This window comes from Pan troglodytes, chromosome 17 (assembly GCF_028858775.2).
Source record: "Pan troglodytes isolate AG18354 chromosome 17, NHGRI_mPanTro3-v2.0_pri, whole genome shotgun sequence".
Taxonomy (NCBI): Eukaryota; Metazoa; Chordata; class Mammalia; order Primates; family Hominidae; genus Pan; species Pan troglodytes.
In genome coordinates this window covers 50,274,743-50,298,287 of record NC_072415.2, presented here as the reverse complement: position 1 = coordinate 50,298,287, position 23,545 = coordinate 50,274,743, and the positions used below count along the sequence as shown (strand labels likewise).

Below are 23,545 nucleotides of genomic sequence, written 5' to 3'. Positions count from 1 at the left end.
TTACTATCCAGCCCTTTGCCAGCAAATTTTGCTTGTCCCTGTCTTATATAATATTCCGTTCTGTTGAGCTGTTTATATGGAAAAGTTATTTCTTATACAAAACAAAATAATCAGTAAAGAGAAAATGATGACATAATGAAGAGCATGATTATTAATAGAAATAAATCAGACCAATTTCTAACATGAGTCTTATTTGGAAAAACAATGTTTTCAGTAAGCTGGGAGAATAATGATGATAATGATGCTTACAAAGAAAGGTGCTTAACGAAACTCTCAGGGTGCAAATCTGTCCCATGTTGGCCTGCCTTGATTGGTAATCTCAATGTACTCACCTCATGGTGAGATGAGGGATACCACACAAATTTGCCAAACAAGTCTAGGATTGGCAACCCAATTGACTACAGGGTTATGGAAGATTTAAAAAGTCTAGACATTCAATAGAGAAACAGAATTCCAAATAGGCAGGTCATTTAGATAACGTGAATGTGAATAAAATTACACAAACACATAGCACATGGAAATTATACATCATTAAGATCAAAGTCATGAAGAGAAGAATTGGAAAAAAAGTGGGAAAAGAAATTGGGCAGGATGAGTATAGAATCATGAGAACAAGCTGAGTAATGAAGCATATAAAGTTGTAAAAAGTTGTAACCTTGGTGTCCATGAGACTTTGCAGTAATCTAAGCTGTGTGAAGGGGTCAAACATTTTTATCAGCGAGACAGCCAAACTCTGTACATTTTGATGATTGAATAAAATTACCCAACATCTCACAACTAGTAAATGGCAGGGTTGGAAATTAAACTTACATCTCTGGGATACAAAATACTATGCTTTTAACCCACTAAGATAAACCACTTCCAACTCACCTCAAAGCCATTGCGGCATCTTCCAATCTTTCTAACTCACAGGCTTTGATTTATTTTTCTTCTAGCCACTCTACACTTTCTCCAAATCAATCTGCTCCCAGGAAAAGATCAGCTCTCAGTTACACTACAATGAGTATGTTTTACTCTATCCTGGAGTGTTTGGCTCTTCAACTTCTTCACCACACATATTGGTCAGTTGATGTTTCATGGCTTGGTTCTCAAGTACCAGGAGCAGAAGCCACTGGGGTTTCTGGAGGGAGGCCCAGAAACTTCTTGAACCTGGGATACACTAAAATCAACATAAGCCAGCCCTCTTTGTTATGTTTAATCTTTCTTCTAATTTTCATAAGTGATAAGGATTAAATTATTAATGCATCAATTTCTTTATTTAACAGCTATTTATTGAATGCCTACTCAAATTTAGGTACTATTGCAGATTCTGGGAATTTAGTGAATCAGAAAGAAAAGAAAAGACCACGCTTCTTCTCATAAAACTTAAATTCAAGAGAAAAAAATAGGTACAATACAGATAAAAAAATAAACAGATGAAAATGTAATTTTAGACAATGATAACCTCTAGGGAGATGATAAAGTATTGTTCCAGGGATTGGAGTGCTTCATTGTTCTTAACCGGGGTACTTGAATTCCTAGGGCATATATATATATATATATATATATATATATATATATATATATATAATCTATTAAGTATATATATATATACTTAATAGATTTCATGAACTCCTTGAAATGGTGTAGAAAATTCCATGTCAATGAATGTGTGCAATTTGGGCAGAAAGAGTTCCTAGCATGCATTCAAGTCTCAAAGGAATATGAAACTTACAAATGGCTTAGAACCTTTGATATGAAGAGCCTTTCAGAAGAGGTTCTATTAAAGCTGATCCTTCTCTAGCCAGGAGAATCTATGGGTCAAACATTCAAAGCAGAATATAGAGCAAGTTTCTAAGGCAGGAATAAGCTTGGTGAGGTGCAAGTGAGTAGAAGAGTGAATTGAGAAGTTTTCAGATACTCACAGTAGGCAAGAGATGGAATAAGGAGCTTTTTTTACACTGAAGTAAGAAATGCAGATTAAAAAGAAAATTACTGGGAATTCATCACAGGAATTTAAGGGGCACTATGTGATATTATTTAAAATCATCACTTATTCTTGTGATGAGATTGTAAGAAGGCAAGAAGAAAAGTGCAGAACCCACTTAAAAGTTTCTTCTCAATGTGTAGGGGAAAGATAGTGGTGGTTTTGGCCAGAGTGCTAGACATAAATAGACTTGTAAAAATTCCAAAATATCTTTTGGAAATAAAGATAAGAGATATTTCTTTAGAAATTGAATTTCATTTTTGTAATGATGTGTTTGAGATACCTATTTTTCAACATACAGGTAATATATATTTTGGTTAAAAGTTAAATGATAGAATTTTGAGTATTAAAATTAAATTTGATCAAAGTCAAATATCAATATAATTATCGGATATAAAAAATGAATTTAGAATTGTGTCAAAATCGTATATTACTACAATTTTTAGTTAAATTTCAGTTCTTAAATTTTTAAAGTTTGAATTTAGATGGCAATTATAAGTGCCTGCCTAATTTGAAGTGATATTGCTGAAGGAGTAAGAGTTCTTGTTGTAGATAATTTTACACTAATTTTTAACATTTTTTCTTTCCTATTTTTATAAGGATAATTTACTTACAATGATAATTCATTATAATTATTTAGTTTTTTCTCTTTGTTGATATTTTGAGAAAGTGCAACTGAAATTCTACCTTTCATTCAACCTCCATAAGATGCAAAGTATTTCAAAGACGTTATTTTTAAAGACTCATGTCCTAAATATAATAAAGTAATTTTAACTTTGTATACTTTTAATGATTATAGTGTTTAATATCATAATTTTGAATCTGCTAAATATTTTATAAACATCAGAATTGTGATGAAATCTGATTTTGATTATTCTGTTTTATATTACTTTTTAACTTGTATAGTCAATTTTTTGGCTCAGAAGATGTTATGTTTTGTTCTAAAATTATGTAATCAAAGCAACCTCTTAATATGTATATGAAATGTAAATTGATTAACATATTTAATTATTTCAAATTTCTTAACATTTTACATAAAACTGATCTTTTTCAAAATCAGTATTTATTATAAGGATTTTACTGTTACATTAATAAATATAAAATAAGTTCAAGTAACATTCAAAGTACATAAGGAGATTCACTAAGTATATTTTTAAATACTGTAGATTTCAGATACTGACAAAAATTCAAATTACATTACTTCTTTATGTTAGTAACAGATAGAGATAGATAAAGATAGGTATATGATATTTTCACCAGTACATGAATGATGATAACTTAAACAATCACCTGATAATTCTCTCCACATATGATCAAGTGTGCCAGAAAGAAGGGTGAAATATGTAGCTATTCAGCCTTTTAAAGCCGAAATTAAAACATATAGATAATACATTTTGGATGTGTTTTTTATTGAAAAGAAATAAGACTCAATGGGTACAAATTAATGGGTTCAAAAAAAGATAAATAACTAATGAATAAATATATATTTTTATATTTAAAGAAATCAGTTTTTGATTAACCAATCAACTCCTCTCCCAAATACTTTGGTGAATAGGGTTTCTATGCTATTCTGGAGCTTATTGGAGAATTAATAAACGCAACACAGTGATTCTTCTTCCTCTTGCTATGGCCATATAAACATATGTTAATAAATATGTTGAAGAGAGACTCAAAGAAAATATTCTTCAGTTTCTCTTGGATGATCTCTTACCTATCCTCAGTTCAGACTTCCACAATATTGTTGATTAGTGTGCTCTCCCAAATGTGAAGTTTGTCCTGCCCCCATGTCCCCATAAGGCCAATATTCTTGGGGGAGATAACTACATATATTGCATAGGTTTTAAGGCAGGTGATGTCAAACAGATTATCCAGTTGTTTTTTGTTTGTGTCCTGAGCCTTAGTTTGAGGATGTTGCCTTGTACTTGGGCAGGTAGGCCTAGGGGTTAAATATTACAGGCCCTGTCTGACATCTTATAAAACACAGTCAAGTTCATATCACACTGATGGGACCTTAAGATCTGGGAGGTCAAGACAGAGGCTAAAAATATCCCTCACCTCCAATATGACTTTACCAAAGTTTGACATGACGGACAGTAAATTGAATGCAGTGTTTCACCTAGTTGTTTGACAGCTCATAGTAAGCTATAAATTCTGCAGAAACTCCAATTTCTGTTATCTCAAATATATGATTACAGTGTAGAAAATGATAGGACCCTACTATCATGCTACTTCATATAAAGAGAGAGTATGTATGCAGAAACCCATGTGCACTTACACATACAAACAACAACAACAACAACAAACCCTTAGTTTTTTGTGTTTACATTCTATTTTTAAAGATTAAAAGATTCAAGACAGGGCGCAGTGGCTCATGTCTATAATCCTAGTATTTTGAGAGACCTAGACCTGAGAATCACTTGAGGCCAGGAGTTCAAGATCAGCCTTAGTTAACATAGTGCTACCCTGTCTCGACAAAAGAATTAAAAATTAGCTGGATGTGGTGGGGCCTACCTGTAGGCCCAGCTCAGCTACTTGGGAGGCTGAGGTAGGAGGATTGCTTGAGCCTAGAAGTTTGAGGCTGCAGTCAGCCATGATTGAGCCACTGCACTCCAGCCTGGGTAACAGAGCAAGACCCTGTCTCTAAAAGCAAGTTCAAATTATTTGAGAAAATTGTTCTTTATACTGAATTTTTGCAGAAAGCTTTTATTCGAGCTTGCAGAAAGATAATTAATATTCCTACTTTTTAGCTCATGCCTGAAATATAATTGTTCAGAAAATATTTTTTCAATTGACAATTTTATTTTGTAAAAACAACTGTTTTTTGAAACTTTAAGAAAAAAGAAATGTAATTTTTTCTTCCTCTCTTTTACTTAGGATCAGTTTATGTCATTGAAATATGTAATTTGTTTCTTCATCTCTTTTACTAAGGATCCATTTATGTCATTAAATAAACACATGAGAATAAGTCTATTTGTAAGCACAGAAGTGTGCTGGAAAGAATGTGATCTATAGAGACACAAACTGATGGGAAATTACAAAGTCTATGGAAGAGTATTGATGTTTTCTCTCAGTGAATTCTCTTTAGTAGTTGGTCATCAATGTACTGAAATGCCTTGAGAAATTTTCTCAAACTTCTCTTTGTAGAGTTCTGTCTGATTAGCTCCAGACACTTGGACCATTACTGCAAGATAGTTCTCTAGTTATTCATGCTGACCATGGCATGCATGAATCATGTGGTGAGGGGCAGAAGTTATTATTAAGTGATAGCTTTGGAAGATAACAGAAAGATAAAATGTTACATCTTGGATTATCCTGTGTCCAGGAACTACCTTCTTCCCATTCTCTATCTCAGAGCCTGCATGATATGGGGGTGGGGATGGAGGTGGGAGCAGAAACACCTAATAAGGTGAAGAAGTAAAAAATATAAGTGGCAATATTACTTCATGTACAAGCAAATGACAATTCAACCCAATCCCTCATCCTCGGTTCCTTCACTTTTTCCTTTCTGCTCTGTATTTTTTCTTCCTTCCAGGAATCCTAGGTTGAATCTAGTGCTTTTCACCTTAATTTCACTGTTCTTTAACTTGTACAAAGTATCCAATTTCAAACCCTCCCAGGGTATTGAATTTTGATAGGTCAATTCTAGGCTACATATGGATTTATTTTTTATCAGGATTAAACACCATGGGTAGAAACATACAGTCTCTTTCTAAATGCGTACTTTTCAGGGAAGTCAGAGGTTACATTTAGTATGGCTTTCTCACGGGAAAACTTAGATAAGCTTTAGCTCATAAAAATATTTACTTTCAATGATCAATTAAACTGGAGATTCTTTCTAATGCTGTCTCACACCCTTGCTTTGGGAAGCAAATGCATTCTTTGTACAGCAAAGATGAACAATATAATCCTTTTTCTTGTTCTTTCTCATAAAATTATGAGCACTGCTGTAAGTCCAGAAAATATAATATTCCATTTGCATTAGGCTTATTAAAAAGATTGCATCCATGAGTATTTTTGAGTACAAGTTTGCTAAGGAAAATGAGCGTAAGGTATTTTAACATTCATAATGGAAAACATGGATAAATTACATAATATTGTAAGCACTATAAACCAGGTGAAAAAAAATGGCCATATATATTCTCTACCTACAAAATGAAAGTGAAGGAACAAGTTCCTTAAAGCATCTAATTCTAAAGCCCAACCCATTGGTAAGAAGGATTTTCAAAATCTTTAACATAATATTAAATGCTTTTATTAATTATTATTTTTATTAGATACAGTTGTTGCATAAAATGAGTCTTTTTCTGTGGACACAGGAAGGTCTAACTGGTCCAGAATATTCTGGATGCAATTATTGGCAGGATCCCACCAGACACAGAATTAATTACTTATGTATTATACAAAAAATGAAGTTAGACATCAAGAAGTTCTTAATTTTTAACAGTGGTTGATTTATGCTCCTTTAGGTATCTTAATTTTAAAGAAAATAGAAAAAATAGGAACAGTTAATATGTTTGACTTAACTTTGGAAAATTAATACTCTTATGTACATTAGGACTCTGAGGTACATTCACACATATTCTATTTTAAAGGAAAAACTAAATTCTTGAAGGCAGTTGTTGTTAAAAGACTACAGTTCATTTTTAACCTAAGGATATAATCCGTACTTAGAAAAAAATATTTATATACAAAAATGTATCACAGTTATTTCTAATAATAAAAATTGACAGAACATAAAAACATGATAAGAGCAGATTGGTTTTAAATTTGCATTCACATTATGGCACTGAAAGTATTTTTGCAGAATGTAAAACTAAATAAAAAAGTATTTGGTATATTGCTAAGCATGGGAAAAGAGGTTACCCATATGTGTATTAAGATTGGCCCAAATTTCTTTTCTTTTTTTTTATTTTTATTTTTTATTTTTTGAGACAGAGAGTAACCCAGGCTGGAGTGCAGTGGCACAATCTCAGCTGGTTGCAATTTCTGCCTCCTGAGTTGAAGCAATTCTCCTGGTTCAGCCTACCAAGTAGCTGGGATTACAGGCATCTGCCATCATGCCAGGCTAATTTTTGTATTTTTAGTAGATACAGGGATTCACCATGTTGGCCAGGCTGGACTCAAACTCCTGACCTCAAGTGATTCACTCACCTTGGCCTCCCAAATTTCTGGGGCCCCAATTTCTTTTTAAAAACACACAGAGTGAAAAAGAAAATATATTTTAGATAATACATGCATATTTCCACAATGGTTATTTTAAGGTGGTGAGATAACAAGTGAATTTTTTTCCATTGTCTATATGCTTCCTTTATGCTCCAAATTGAGTAAAATAACTCACATCAGTTTTGTAATAAAAAGTAAGATAATTTTAAAAAAGTAACACGTAAAAATACACCCTTAGAAGTCCATCTTTAACTACTACCATTCATTTCCATTTATCTAGATGTTTTAGGAGGCCCTAAATTTTTCCTTTCTGTACTATGGGGCAATTATGTGAACAATTTCTTCCCATTTTTTCCTCTCCATACTGTAGGGCAATCCAATCAGATTGCTCCATTAATTTACTCAAATCCTACCATCTTGTGATTGTTTATGAAGAGACATTTTAATTGCAACTAATGAGAAGGGAATTGCAAGGGGAAGAGCAAAGTGAATGGAGACGATATCAGAGGAGAGGAGAAAATTAAGGAGAATAACAAAATAAGAGAGTTTAATACGACTTTGGAAACAACAAGGCTTTGCTGTGTCCACTGAAAAACACTCATTTTATGCAACAACTGCATCTACTAAGAATAATAATTAACAAGTGTGTTTTATGTTAAGGATTTTCAAAAAAACGTCTTACTAATGGGTTCGGCTTTAGAACTAGATACTTGAGGGAACTTGTTTCTTCACTTCCATTTTGTAACTACGAAACAAGACATGGTCCCCAGAAATTAATGGAACTGCTCAGGTACTTTAACTGCCCAATCAGTATGATTTGTCTTTAGTCATATCTGTATTTTACACTGAAGAAAGAGGCAAAAGTATCTCCACCACCATGTCTGGCAGCATGAGTTTTATTAAGATGGTTTGTTGTACTTGGGTCGTAACTCTCCTCTATCAACAGAAACCAGCATTTTATTCATAATAGATTTTTCTCATCCAGGCTCATACCAGGATAAGCTGGAAAAATTAAACTGATAATTTCTACCTAAAAGTAAATTTTACTGGTACCTTGGATAGAAATCTTCTGTTTACCGAGAAGTGTGCTTGGCATACCTTTCTAGCCTCCAGGTTCAGAGCTTTGATTTCTCTTGCATCTGTTGCTACACAGGCTTTCAAGACTGAAAATGATCACTGCCAGGGACTACAATGCAACACGGACCTGGCCAGAGATCTCTTTGTTTATGAAAAAGGAAAACTTATATCACCATAGGCCTACAAGAATTTGAATTATAAGAATAAGAAAATGCTAAAAATGTCCAAGGAATATTTAACATTAAAATAATCTTCATAAAACAGAAAACAAGATTAAAATATAACATATATTTTGAATATACTGACAGACCTTGCTTCTGTCACACGATAATTGACCAAAAAAAATGTGGTGCAGAAAAATGAATAACATAGTATCTGAAGCTAATTTTTAGTGGCAGATATAAATGAAAGACTTACAATTACAGCAAATACAATCAGCGATACTGAGGATAGACTTTAAGAGAAACAAACAAAAATAAGAGGAAATGAACAACAAGATAAAAAAAGGGGATAGACATGGAATATGGATCACTAGATCATGGAGTACAGTCCATAATGATTTTGGTCTCCAGAAGAAAAGATTGAGGAGGAGGAGAAAGAGGAGGATGAGGAGGAGGAAAAAAAGGGGAAGGAAGAGTCACTACTAATAAAAATAAAATAATTATGTGCTTACCAAACATTGTTTATACTTAAATGTATTAAACATAGAGAATTATCCTCAATGTAAGAGCAAAATGAGGGCAAGTGTGATCACTATAGTGGGAAAGTGAAGAAAACTTAATTCACAAAAATGAGAGGCATCAGTTAAGATTTAATCACAACAAACACTAAATTAAGTAATGGGGCTACATGAAGATAAACAAATAAGTAAATATTAAATGTAATAAAAGAGTAAGCAAAAATAGAAATGTAAATATTATAAGGACAATTTCATAATGCAAAAGAAACACATGACACAGATATAAATTTACTTAACCTACATGAATCAAAAACATTTGATAATGTACAAGGTAAAGGCCATTTAAAAATGTGAAGCTAAACAGAAACAAAATTGTATCAAATAATATTTCTTGAATTCAACTCATACCTACACATATTCATAATTACATCAGCGTAATTACAGCTATATCAGGCAATCTTTTCAGTTGATGTTTTCCTTTTCAAACATTTTATTTCCCCTTCCCTTTTCTTCTCATATTAACCCTGTATATATCAATTCACCTTATTCACCTTATTCTGCATGCTGAAAACAAACTATTCGTATTAAACATTGTTTTCTTTAATGGTTGCGTGATATTCCATAGTAGATATGTATCATAATTTACCCAGTCATGAACCTATTGATGATTGTTTCTTTTACTTATTTTTTTCTTCTGTGTACAATTTTGCAACTGAAATCTTAAAACATGTTTTTGATGTATTTTTATTATTTCTAACAGTCTTAGGGGTAGGATTGATGAACATATTCTTTTCAAATGTTTAGTATACTTATCTGATTGCATTCCAAAAAGGCTGTTTCAATTTAAATATCCACAAGCCATTTTCCCCACCTGCAATAAGTGTTATTGCTCTTTTGAAATTTTTCCCAGTCTGATGGTTGTAAAGTAATAACACATTTATATTTGCATTTCCCCAACTACCACTGAGTTTGAGCTTTTGTTTTGTTTTGTTTTGCCATTTGGATTTGCTCCTTTATGAATTTTATCTTGATATGACTTGATGTTATTCTTATTCTATAGCTGAGAGTGAAGCTATATTATAGATCCTAATACTTTGTCTAAACCTTACATAGGAATTATCTCCCTAAAGTGGAAATCTATTCAGGCTTTTAAACTTTTTATAATAATATTTAAATTTTCACAGTTAAATATTATATATGCTTTCTTTGTTAGTTTCTGGGTTTGCAGTTTTTTTTTTTAAGAAAATTACTTACATCTCATTTTATCAGATCTTATTGGAACAATTTTATTGTTTTACATTTTACAGTTATCCATCCAATCATTAAATTGTGTTTACTGTATGACATGAGATGGATAACCTGTTTTAGTTTCATATTATTTTCATCTTGTTCTGTTTTCAGGATTAATCATTTGTGCCAGCATAATTTATACTATCTTTTTCATATAATAATATATCATATATACATATTTATGTACATATTTATATGTAGAATATTATATGTTAAGCCAACAGTTCTCATATATTTTTCTGTAAAGGACCTGGTAGTAAACACTTTATGTGCTAGATGGCCTTTATCACAAAGACTCAATTCTGATGTTGTATTATGAAAGGAGCCATAGGATATATACAAATAAATGAGCACATTGTGTTCCAATAAAACTTTATTGATGAATACTGAAATATTAATGTCATACAATTTTTATTTTTCATGCTATATTTCTCTTCTGATACTTGTTTTTCAATCAATGAAAAATGTGAAACCCATACAAAAACAGACAAAAAGCAGGAAGTGGACCATGACCATAGTATGCCAACCCTAAGAATATATTCACCAAACCTACGACAATATCAGGTTGATTAGATCACAATGGCTTTACAGTGTTCTCTGATATCAGATAAGGCCATTCCTCCACAGATGTTCTATTATTTCTACTCTTCTTGGTTATTCTGAGGAATTGCAATAACATTTTTTCATTTGCAAAATAAAATAAAATATGTATGCATTAAGTTCGGAAACATTTACTCTTTTGATATTTTGTTAATTTATTAAAGAACATTAAGTTCCCATTTGTTTAGATCTTATTTTTAACCAATCAAAAATCATACAGTTTAGACCCTCCATCTTTTTTCCTAAGCTTGAATATACATATTTTTTCAAATTATCTACAAAAACATTCCCTTCATTTGTATTCATCTATATTTATATAATTGGAAAATTATTGATTTTGTATTCATCAATCTTCCCAAATTCATCTCTTAATATTAGTATTTTTAAAATGCAAATATATTATGAAAATAAAGAAATATATGCTCCTCTTGAATGCTTATATCAATTATTTCATTTCCTTATCTTATTACATTTACTAGACTCCCCCAAGTCAACATTTAATAACATTGTACACAAGTCAGACCAATCTTATTCTTGATTTTAATAGATCACTGTTTCACTCTTTAGGATAATATTTACTGTGAATTTTTGTTATTTTGATTTTATTGTTTTTAAGCAATTTTATTTTATTCAAATTCTATAGCTTTCTATATTTTATTAGAATGGTATTGATTTTTTTATTTGCCTTTTCAGCATCTATCAGGATTTTCTCTTTTAATTAGTTAACTTAATGGCTTATTTCAGTAATTATGTATATTTGCTGAAAGGAGGCTCAGAAAGAACATTCAAAATTTGAAGAGATGGCCTGTGGAGATATGTGGAGCAAGGAGAGGAGAGGCTGCTTCTGCTCAGCAAGTGTTATTTGAGCTATCTATGTTCCTCTTTCTTTAGGAGCTGTGAGTTAGGTAAAGATGTGTGAAGAGTCCTTCCTGCCATTGAAGCAGGCAGCATACAAGCATTTGCCATCCTTTAGGCAGAGAAGACTAGGAAAGAGGAAGGCATCAACCGGGTGAAAAGATAGGCTGTTGACTGTCTTGCTCTTGCACTATATAACCCACTTGGGCAGACCCACCTTACCATTTACCACTCAGGAACTTGCTACAGGCTCAAAAGTTGCACCTAAGCCACACTGGGTAAGTAAAGAAAATACATAAATAAATAAAACACAGATTAAAAAAAAATTTTCCAAGTGTAAAGAGAAAAGAACTAAAGTATATCCAAAAGATATGGTCTCTAGTAAAACAGTCACCAATAGGTGAGATAACGACTTGAACATATGTATTATATGGAACAATTAAGAAATCTTTCTGCAAGGCACAAAATTCTGTGAGAAATATAAAACTTGGTTTTCCACGTAAAATATTTAGTGGCTGAAGCATGGGGAGGATAATTACTGTTGAGATGTAGTTAGATCTGTGCAAAAACAAGTAGTAGAAATATCCCTGTATTAGTCTGTTTCATACTGCTATAAAGAACTTCCCCCAACCAAGTAATTTATAAAGGAAAGAGGTTTAATTGACTCACAGTTTAACAAGTCTTGGGAGGCCTCAGAAACTTACAATCATGGTGGAAGGTGAAAGGGAAGCAATGCACCTTCTTCACAAAGCAGCAGAAAAGAGAAGTGCTGAGTGAAGGGGTAAGAGCACCTTATAAAATCCTAAGATCTCATGAGATCTATCACGATAACAGCATGGAGGTAACAGCTTCCATGATCCAATCACTTCCTACCATGCCCCTCCTATGACACCCGGGATTATGAGGAATGCAATTCAAGATGAGATTTGGGTGTGGAAACAGCCAAACCACATCAAGCGCAAAGCAAATAGGTGAAGAAATATGAAAATCATAAAAATCGTGGAGAAAAAGCAAGAGACCTGGAAGATAAAGCTGGAAGACACTTCCATGAGCATTATAGTTCTGGACAGTAAGGAAAAAAACAATAAAAAACTGGAAAAGAAGTTTTAGTAATAAAAATATTACTAATGGAGGCAGGATAGGGAGAGCCATTTCAAGTTCAGAAGACAAGTGGAAATAAAGACGAGTGTGGGAGGCGGAGCTTGCAGTGAGCTGAGATCGCGCCACTGTACTCCAGCCTGGGCAACAGAGCGAGACTCTGTCTCAAAACAACAACAACAACAACAACAACAACAACAAACGAGCGTGGAACTTAAAAGCTCCATTACTTAGCAGAGAATACTTTGAAAACACACATAAATTTCTAAAAAGGAAAGCACAGAAATACAGTTCTTGAAACAATGCAAAAACAGCTCCCATACAAACTGAGTAACCAATTCCAAGTTAAGATGACATCAGGAAGATCTGGAAAAGAACAGGTTTTCTTTCCTTTGCCATACTGATTAAAGGTAATAGCCAGTTCTTTAGTGAAATAGAATTGGACATTAATAGCAGATATATTTTTATTAAGCCGTATATTTTCTTATATATAAGGATATTTAGAAAACACAGCTATGTTCTCATTAAAAAGCAGCAAAATTTGACAGTTTATCTGAACCTAAATCTTGAATCTACCTTCAGTTCTGTATGTTTGTTTAAATCTTTGAGTATATGAAACCTGCAGGCAAATGTGGCTCAATTCCTACACCCAATTTCAATTGCCCAAATCCTGACCTGTCTCACAAGCTGTGAGGCCCTATTTGTTTAAAAAGCAGAAATAAGACAATCATCATGATGCTTAAAATTAAAAACAGATGACGATATTTAAATACACAAACAAAAAATAAAACTGAAAATAAATACACAACAAAAGTTATAGAAATACAATGATAAAATTCTACATTATTAGTCACAACAATAAAAAATTAAATCAATATAAAAAGATTTACAATAGCCAAAGCTGTTCATGGAAGGAAAGGCTTTTAAATATTTTCATTATTAAAATAAAAAACAAGTAATTATTATAGATTATTTTATTTAATAAATAAAATATATTTTAAAATGAAAATTACTTTTAAAAAAATAAATAATTAGGGTGCATTGGTTCACACCTGTAATCCCAGCAATTTGGGAGCCAGAGGTGGGTGAATCGCTTGAGCCCAGGAGTTTGAGACCAACCTGGGCAACATTGTGAAACCCCATCTCCACTAAAAATACAAAAGTTCGCTGAGTGTGGTGGCACAGGCCATAGTTCCAGCTACAGGAGGCTGAGGTGGGAGGATCGCTTGAGCCTGGGGAGGTTGAGGCTGCAGTGAGCCGTGATTGCAACACTATACTCCAGCCTGGATGACAGAGCAAGAACCTGTCAAAAAAAAAAAAGTTAGAGTTCAGAACAGGAATAAAATTAAATTTATCTAAATGTTAGTTTTTAAAAGACAAAATAAAATAAACTATAGCAATTTATTTAAAATTTTATGCAATTAGGAGTGAGCACAACTGATAAATGAAGTAAATGCTATGTGTGATTATATACTAATTAATATGTATTTCTCATTATAAAATTAAAATGACTGAGAAAGAAATTAAATTTTAAAGAACTACTCTAATCAAAACTTCTAAGAAATTCCAATGATTTTACTGATAAATTATGCTAAACTTCCAGTAAGCAGGTACTACATACAGTATATAGACTATTCATCACATTAAATAATGAAGAGGTTTAAATTAATTCTCAAAAGCAAACAAGGCAGATTCTATAACTTGACAACATTTGCCTCAAACCAAAAACAATGGACCAATCTCAATTTGGAAAACAGATATAAACAAACAATAATTTAATAGAAAATACAATTTAATGACATACAAATAACAGCCCAGCTGCATTACATAGTGTTTATGTAAAGAAAAAAAGATAGTTTTGCAAAAGCAATAAAAAAGACATAATTATGATGTTTGCTTAGTATTTAAAAAAATTCTCATAAATGCAATAATGCATGATTATTTGAGAGCATAGAAATTTGGGCCTGCCTCAAATCTTACCCCAAGATTAAGAAAGAATCACTTCACAGAACAGTGTGGTCTGACAATAATACCACAATAAAGTTGTTTCCCCAGAGCTTCCCAAATCATTTTGTGCCATTAAAATATTCTATGACCCAAAACTATTTCAGAATATTATTGGTACTTTATGTTTACCTAGAACATAAGTTTTTCCATGTTGACCATCATTTTACATCTATTATTTCAATGGATCAACACATAACTAATGGACTGACTGCAAATCATACTGATTTTGATAGATCAGAGAATTGAGATGTTAACAAGCTCACCTACAGTTAGGAAATTCCTGATGTGGGGTAGATTCACTACTACTAATATCTAGTTTCCATGTTTTAGCTCCCAACCAAGTATGTTCCATGTTTTATTTCACCAACCTTCCAAGAGGCTATTTCCCAGAACTCAAGTCTCCAGAATCACATTCTCCAGAATCACATTCTTCACCGAGGTTTTTCTAATAGTTCCACATTTCCTCCCCTCCCCTCTTCTCCCCTCCCCTCCCTGCCTCCCCTCCCTCTCTCTCTCCCTCCCTCCCTCCCTTCCTTCCTTCCTTCCACCTTTCCTCTGTGCTGCCTTTCTTTTACATCAACATTTAGTTGTCTTTATTGTTTGAGTCACCTCTTTATTTCTTTGGATAGAACTGAGCACATTGCTTCTCATCACAGCTGTGGAAAAAATGAATAATAAAAATAACAATTATACTCATTTATATGATACATTAAATAATAATAAAAGCTAATATTTATGTACTGATAACTTTATGTCCACATCAGAATGTGAAGACAGGGATTTTCTTGTCCAGTCTCAAATCCTTGGTGCTTAGGGCAGTGTTTATCCCACAGTGGACCTAGTAGAAAAAACATTTGACTAAATGAACATACTCTGGTAAGGATTTTATATAGATCATTTAATTTAATTTTTAAAATATCTCTGTAAGGTGTTTATTGTTATCTTTATAGTATAGATATTTCAGGTTCAGTAATTTGCCCAAGGCCACAGTTTTCTCGAGAGATGGAGTTAGGATTCAAACTCCTGTTCATCTTACTGCATAAGTTTAACCTCTAGGCAAGTTTGTGCTGTGTGTAGTAAACCCTGGAATTAGCTAGCAACGTTTATGTTTTAACATACTACACCGTATGAGTGCCTTTGTAGGGGATCACCTTCTGTGATTTCTCTCTCTTTGTCCCCTGTACCCAGAGTTGCTATCGGGCCAGCTGTTGTGAATTGACATCAGCTGTCAGCCTCCTAGCTTATTTTGCTTAGGGCAACCTCTCAACAGGGAAAGAGAAAAATAAGGGGAGGTGAGAGGGAACAGAACCACATTAGCTACCAAGGTCTCCGTTAGTGACCATGTCCTTGCATACCTTCTCTTCTTCCTCTGATCTAGTGCATTTCCTGGTTCTTGCTTAGTGGAAAATTGTTTACCCTGCAACCCGGGGTTTCTACTAAGAACAGACCATTTGTCGAGATCTGCTTCTAGCATCCTCCCTGTTCTTCTTCATCTTCTCAGACTCAGCATTCCTACAGCCCTATTCTTTGTTTCTGTGAACACTTCACTTTTTTCTTTGTTGTAACGTTTCTCCTGGCCATTCAACTTGCTGCTGTATGCACTTGCATATGACAGTCACATTTCGTACTCTCCAAGACATTTACTCTTGTCATTAGCATTGCCACTGCTCAAAATCTTCCACAACAGTTCCCCCATGGGTGGAAGAATATTTTGGGAATGCCAGCTGGTAATTAAGATGCAAACCTGATCTCACAGCAAGGTGAATAGGAATGCCATATATTAAATACATTTCCACAGGGCTCTAGTGGTCATACCCACTTTCCCTGTATCTCTCTTTTGCCACTCTATGTCTGTCTCACCCCTTCCCTCAGGCCTGTAATTTCTGTCCTTTTCACCCTCAGCAACAGGATGTGGCTCCATAGGGAGTTTGCCCTTATAGATCGAAGGCTTGTGAATGTGAAGTAAAAGAGAGGTCTGCAGATTGCTGATAAACTTGCTTTATATTGGAAAAATTACCTTGGAAATGTCCGTTTTTCCTAATGCTTCGACTGCTTATTGTACATGACAGGCATTTGCACTGTGAGACCGCAGTATCGTGAACAGATGGTGTAGCGCCACTCGTGGTCATGAGGGATGGTTTCCTAACAAAAGAGATTTTATTCTCCCCTGTATTTCTCTTGCATATTGCAGGCTTTTTTTCCCCTCATCCTTTCCTTTATTTTTTCTTGGACAACATATATTGCCTTGGCTTACAGCTTCATGGCATTTTGCTCATTGATCAGCATTAGCTCAGAACTAATAATAAATCTCTTTTCATTTCCCCCCACTGGGATGCATTAGGGTTATGGCCTTGGAAAGTAAGTCACACCAGCTGGGTTATCTCTGTTGTCTGTGCCTCTGGTGGCAGGGTGTCATCATGAGGATGCATTTATGAATCCCAGAATTGTTATTCAGGTTTTTTTTTTTTTTCTACCAGACTGTGCCTTGCAGTACCACGCAGCAGGTGTGTTACTCTACAGCAATGATTACAGGGAAGGAAGCCACACTATGACCTTTGAGGTTCAATGAGCTAGAATAGAATTTAGTTTTATGGAGAATGTTTCATGCTTAAGATTCCTCAAAGAGCTCTAAATATAATGAGTGCAGCATTGATAGCCCAGAAACTGGGAAAGCAAATAAAGTAGTCTCCCAAAATTTAAATGTATTTTACTTGTAACTGGTGATTTTAGAAGGTGTCTCTACAATATTATTTACTTTCAGAAGAGAGATTGTCTTCTGAGTCCCTCTAGTTATCTGTTTTCTGATAAGTACTAAAGAACTTATTTATTTTCCAAACATAGTTTATAGATATTAAGATAGTTGTATATCCGTATAATGATGCAGTCAGCTGATTTCTAAAAAGCCCATGTGAACATCCATCCCAAACAATGAGAGCCAGCATTCCTTAACATTTACCCAGGAAAACCATACTTCAGACTTCATGGAACAGCTGGCATTGCTAGTTTTTTGCTGTTGTTGTTGTTGTTTGTTTATTTGTTTGTTTGTTTTGAGGGGGATTGGGAGGAGGTTTCTGATAAAGACTGGAAAACCTGCTAGATAAATCGTAAAAAAGCTGTAACACTGGCATTGCTAGTTTTTAAGCTTATTTATACTTCGCTCGCAACACGAATGTAGCAATAATGATCGTTTCTATGGTTTAGTCACATAGTATAGAGATTTTGGTCGTTATCTACCTTCTTGAGACTCTGAGGGTTAAGTGACATCGAAATTCAAATGCAGTTTTGTGGCACAGGTTGAAAAATCCTCCAAAGACTTCGGCTTCAGCTCTCTCTCCTCTGGGTCTCCTTCCCTCTGTTTCTTTTCTCTCTTCCCCTATCTCCACTACTTAGTATTGTTCTCCAAATTACAGCCAAGTGGACAGAATGGAGCATGGAGAGCAGGAGAAACCATGTAGTTCTTTCTTTGTTTTTGTTTTGTTTGTTTTTTTGAGAAAGAATCTTGCTCTGTCACCCAGGCTGGAGTGCAGTGACGCGATCTCGCCTCACTGCAACCTCCACCTCCCAGGCTAAAGCAATTCTCCTGCCTCAGCCTCCCTAGAAGCTGGGATTACAGGCATGGGCCACTACACCCAGCTAAATTTTGTATTTTTAGTAGAGACAGGGTTTCACTATGCTGGCCAGGCTGGCCTCGAACTCCTGACCTCAGGTGATCTGCCCTCCTTGGCCTCCCAGATTGCTGGGACTACAGGTGTGAGCCACTGTGCCCAGCCTGAAACATGTATTTCTTTAAATAGGAATAAGAACTTTTATAATAATAATAATAATAATAATAAATTGATGTTTTAGTTGCTTTGAGTGTTAAAGAATCAGTGAATTGAAAATTTGGTTAAGCTGGGCATGATGGTTCATGCCTGTAATCCCAACACTTTGAGAGGCTGAGGTGGGAGAATCCCTTGAGCCCAGGTGTTCGAGACCAGACTGGGCAACACAGGGAGACCCACATCTCTATAAAAAATAAATAAATAAAATAAATAAAGAGAATTGCCATACTGGGCACATAAAAATGCAGGACACCCGGAATAAAGAAAATAACAAAAAAGAAAATTTGTTTTTAAAGTTCTCAGTTTCTATTTATTATGCATATTAAAGGGGCATGACCTAATATATATAGTATGCTACATTTATATATTACCAGTCACAATAGTAGGATGTAGAAGACATTGTGGAAATATTTGTTGTACTCCAGGATAAATTTTGAGTTTTGGCAGTTTTGGGGGTAGTTGAAACATCCTAAAGAAAAATAAACATAGTGCTATATTAGTTGTCTTGATAGAGAGAGGAAATGGTTCTGATAATCTAAACCAATATATTGTATGCTCTTAGTTCCCATTCAACTTTGGAATGCCTGTGAGAATGTTTTAATTACAGATTTTCCTTTTTAGACATGTTTTTCTTGGACAAACAATGAAATTAGTTTGCATTAGATAAGTAAACATCAAGTGACCCCAGGGGCAGACCCAGCTTGGCATTACATTTTTGCTGCTGATAAACCCATATGCACAAATGAGTTTTGATACTACACAAATAAATGAGGATTATATATGAAAAACATATTCAGGGAAAGCACATTTTTAGAATGGGGACATAGGGGAATAGCAAGGAGAAAAGCCAGAGACACAGAAATGTATCAGTATCTTCTTAATATATCTAGGAAGACTTCATGGAGGTAGAAAAGAAACAAAAAAAAATGTCATCTATCTGACTTTTCTTCCTTTCCCTCATGGAATAATGAAGTCAAGGCCTACACAAGCATGACTTTTGATAAGGTTGGTAACCAGAAGATCTAAGAATCTTTGTGTTGCTAAGTTTGCTGTTGTCAGCAGCCTATGATATGAGCTCTAATTCACCAGTTGGTTATGCTGCAGGATTTGTTCTTTAAAGGAATGGCAGCCACCAAACATCTCATAATTAAATTACAGAAGCCGGGAAGTGTATAAAGCCTGTTCGAGTAGGCTTGGACAGCTGAAGACAGGCAAATAGGAAGCTAGAAGAGATTTTTATCACAAGAATTAAAAAAGGAAATATGACAGAGTGCCAGCTCCATCTTTCCTACTGTGTGACAAGAGAGTGCCTGAGTTTGCAAAATGAAAGATCGAGAAAGATATCCCAGAATTTCTCATTTTCAATCCTATGTGTGAATTGAGCTTTTTGCTCATTTATAATGGTTCCTATAACTGCCTTCCCTCCTCTATTTCCTGTAAAATTGCACTATGAACACCTGTCATACCAATTAAATTAAAGAAAAAAAAAAAGCTAATGAATGCCTCCACCATTCTCCTACAGTCCCAAGCCAGAAAACTTGAAAATCATTATTAAGTACTTCCTACTCTTTCCTAAATGCTTCCATAATGTTCAATTGATCTAGCCAACTAGGATATGATATATCTAAGATCAGTGGGAAACTTTTTGAAAGAGGCAAATACTTAAAGAAAGGTTTAGAATATAAGTTAGACACAAACACACACACACACACACAAAACACACACACCACTGCTCATTTATTTTTCTGTCATACTCCTATTCTCCCTAACTTTTCCCATTAATTAAGATTTTGTGTTTCAGAATTGAGTTCAGCCAAATTGAAGTTTTCCTGTAGTGACTATGAGAATTTTCTCAATCTTTTTGTGGAGGTTATCCAACACAGAATATTTTTATTTTATTTCCTATCCACTAACCATGGGCTATAGGAAATTTCATTCCATTAAATTTCATCTCTAGAAAATGAACATCTTGATGATAGAAGCTGATTCTGGCAGAATTCATACATGCACAGCAGAACCTGATGCGACCGAAAGATTCAGTTCATCCTACTCAATATGCCTCCTTGGCAGCAATTATAGGCTATCTTCATTTCACGGCCAAAAATGGGCCTTGCTTTGCCAATTGAGGACAGGCCATGAAGTAATAGGAAGAGGACAGGGAATAAAGGCAAGAGAATTGGGTTCTAATCCAGCTTTGTTTACTAGCTTGGGAATTTCTGAGCAAATTACTGAAACTCATCTGGTCTCAGTTTCCTCACCAGTAAAATAGGTCTAATAATAGCTATTTCATACAATATTTCATTAATTTGTGTACAGTGAAACACTACATAAAGTCTTGTAATTAGTACTATTAATAGAAGTAATAAATCTATAGTTTTTTATAGTGTATAAATAATCTGAGCTAAATGTTATTTTTCTCTATTCAGCAAAGCAAGAATCTAATAAATATGGAGAGAAATGACTTCTGGTGTGTGTCCTTGATGTTTGACAAAATGAGAAAAAAATGCAACCAAATAGATTAGTTTTAAAATACTGTGTGCTGACACAGAGATGAGATTCTAAATCTATTTTCCACATTTTAGCTGAAAATGCTTTACCTGCCAGAATTGGTATTGGCCAAGACTTCAAAAGCTTCCCAAACAGTAATTACTACAGTAAAAATAAGTAGGCTACAAGAAAACAAGTAGGAGCAATCCAGATTTTTCTACTGTTTAGCAGATGAGGAAAAGTAGTAAAGGGATATTGTTAAGTAACTTGGATATAGCCTAAAATTTAATATCAATCACTGTTTTTTAATAAAAGAAAACTGCTTTAAGTATATACTATGCAGAAGTTATTCTGCCAAGTACTTAGTTTGTCAAATATTGTGCTAAATAAAAGGAGTTTAAAACGTGAACTGGGCATTTAGTATGCTTACAGCTGAGATGAGGAGAGAAAGAAAGCCTATGTTCTTACAAAGTTAATTAGTAATGGAAAGTCCTGTAGACGTAAACATTAAATGGAAGAGATTTCATTAGTAGAAGAGAGCCTATCTCTAATGGAGGTGCTGACGCAAAATTCTGTCAAAATTTTGTACAAACTGTGTGAGCTTGGATGAATTTCTTCATCTCCTTTCATGTAATTAATGGAGCCTCATATAGTTCAACAATTCCATGATCCTAAATAATAACATTCATAATATGATAATGATATTAATGTTTCCTATTGGAGGAGACTGTGGTGAAGTTAGAAGTAGCCTCACAGAACAGGTAAAATATAAGCAGTTCCTTAAAAAATAAATAGGATTAATCTAGACAGGAGTTAGAAGAACATTCTCAAAAAAATCATACACTATCTTTAATATATAGAAGGAGTATTCTAAAACAAAGAACCCACTGATGAATTCAGATCTTCAGTTAAAAAAATAGCAAGGAAGTTTGGAAATTAAATTGGGGCCAGAAATCCTAGGTTTTGCGTAGCCAATTCAGGAGTTTGGACTTTATATTGTATGCAATGGAAAGGCACTGCCATTTGCCGAATGCTCTAAAATCTCCCTGACAGATCTACTGCCTCATGCAAGTTCATCAAGTATACGTAGACGGCTTTCAAACATTTGTCTTCAAGATAGACTTTTTCTTGAAAAGAAAATAACAAATCCATGGTTTAATTGCTTTTTGAACATCAGCTTAAGCATCTTGATCTCAACAAGCCCTAGACATAAGTTTCTTTAAGCAAAATATAGGAGCTTGATTGTGCAGTTTACTGAGTTCATGACATTTGCATTTGGGTATTGAAGGGTGAGAATGGAAATTGATTGATAGAAATAGAGAAAAAGTGTCTTCGTGGAGGAAACAACAAGAGCAAAGGAATAGAACCACAAAACATCACAGAATGTTAGGTGAGTGATGAATTGTTATGTTGTACATGGATGTACTAGGAATGTGCATATGACTGCAGTCCTCAGAATGGACCTGCTTTGATGCACAAATAAAGGATAAGTTACAGAGTAACTGCCACAGTAAAATCCAGAAAAAATCAGGGTCTAGTTTAAGTAGATAATGGTTGAAGGAAATTAATTTTTAAAATAATACATATAAACAGTCAGACAATTCTAGGTACTGATAGAATGTAAGTGACAGTCAAAAAAGAGAGAATGTATTCGCTGCAAGATGTGCAACCTGTGCACTGAGAACTTCAGATTTGAGTTACAGATAACCAAAAAGGAGAATTTTGATAAAAGGATGAACCCTGTCCTCCTCTTCCATAGTAGTCAGACTGAGGCAGCAATGTCTTGCAGAAGTGAATTATATGTAAATTTAAAAAGTACATGTTATCATAGTTTTTTAAAGAAGGAGTTTGTTCACCTTTTTCTAAGTAGAATACGTGTGCCATAGGAAGATCTTGTTGAAGTTTAGTTATCGAGAATATTCCACTTCAACTATAGGTGGACTATAGAACTGAAAGAAAGAATACAATGACATTAAACATTTCTAAAACTTTGAAACCATGCTCTTTCTGAAACTGACTTTATCCTATCATGCATCTTGCCTATACTTCCTGTATATAGTCGTTTTGTTGCATTTGCTTTCTTGTGTGTTCAGGGAATTATAACACCTGAATCCAAATCGGTAGTTCTTCGCTCTCACCACTGTGTCTCCTTCTCACATTTAGCAGGCTCCTTTACTCCTACCATTTGTTTGTGTCAAGCAATATCAAGAAATCTGGGAAAATCAATACTAAATAAGTTACAATAATGTTTTCAATATCCTATCATCTACTTTAATGTACACGTGTGTTCTGTCACTCTTCACTCACTAAATCCATTTTGCAATCAGTTAGATATAACTTAATATAAACATAATCCTTTCCTGAATGACCTAAAATTTCACTGCACCAGAGCCAGCTCTACTGGATCAGTCATGTTTTGGAAGTTGAGAAGATTAAAAAAAAAAATCACAGAAACAAATGCCACATTCATCTCCAGCAGTCACACCTACTGAACAGGGTCTG

General features: G+C 34.1%; 1 non-coding gene across 1 annotated transcript; it reads right to left on the bottom strand.

Moving 5' to 3' along the window:
• Positions 1–17,798: 17,798 nt before the first annotated feature.
• On the bottom strand, positions 17,799–17,859 carry LOC112206289 (U7 small nuclear RNA). Its single transcript, XR_002940523.1, has one exon. It is a non-coding gene; the product is annotated as a U7 small nuclear RNA (small nuclear RNA).
• Positions 17,860–23,545: the final 5,686 nt, after the last annotated feature.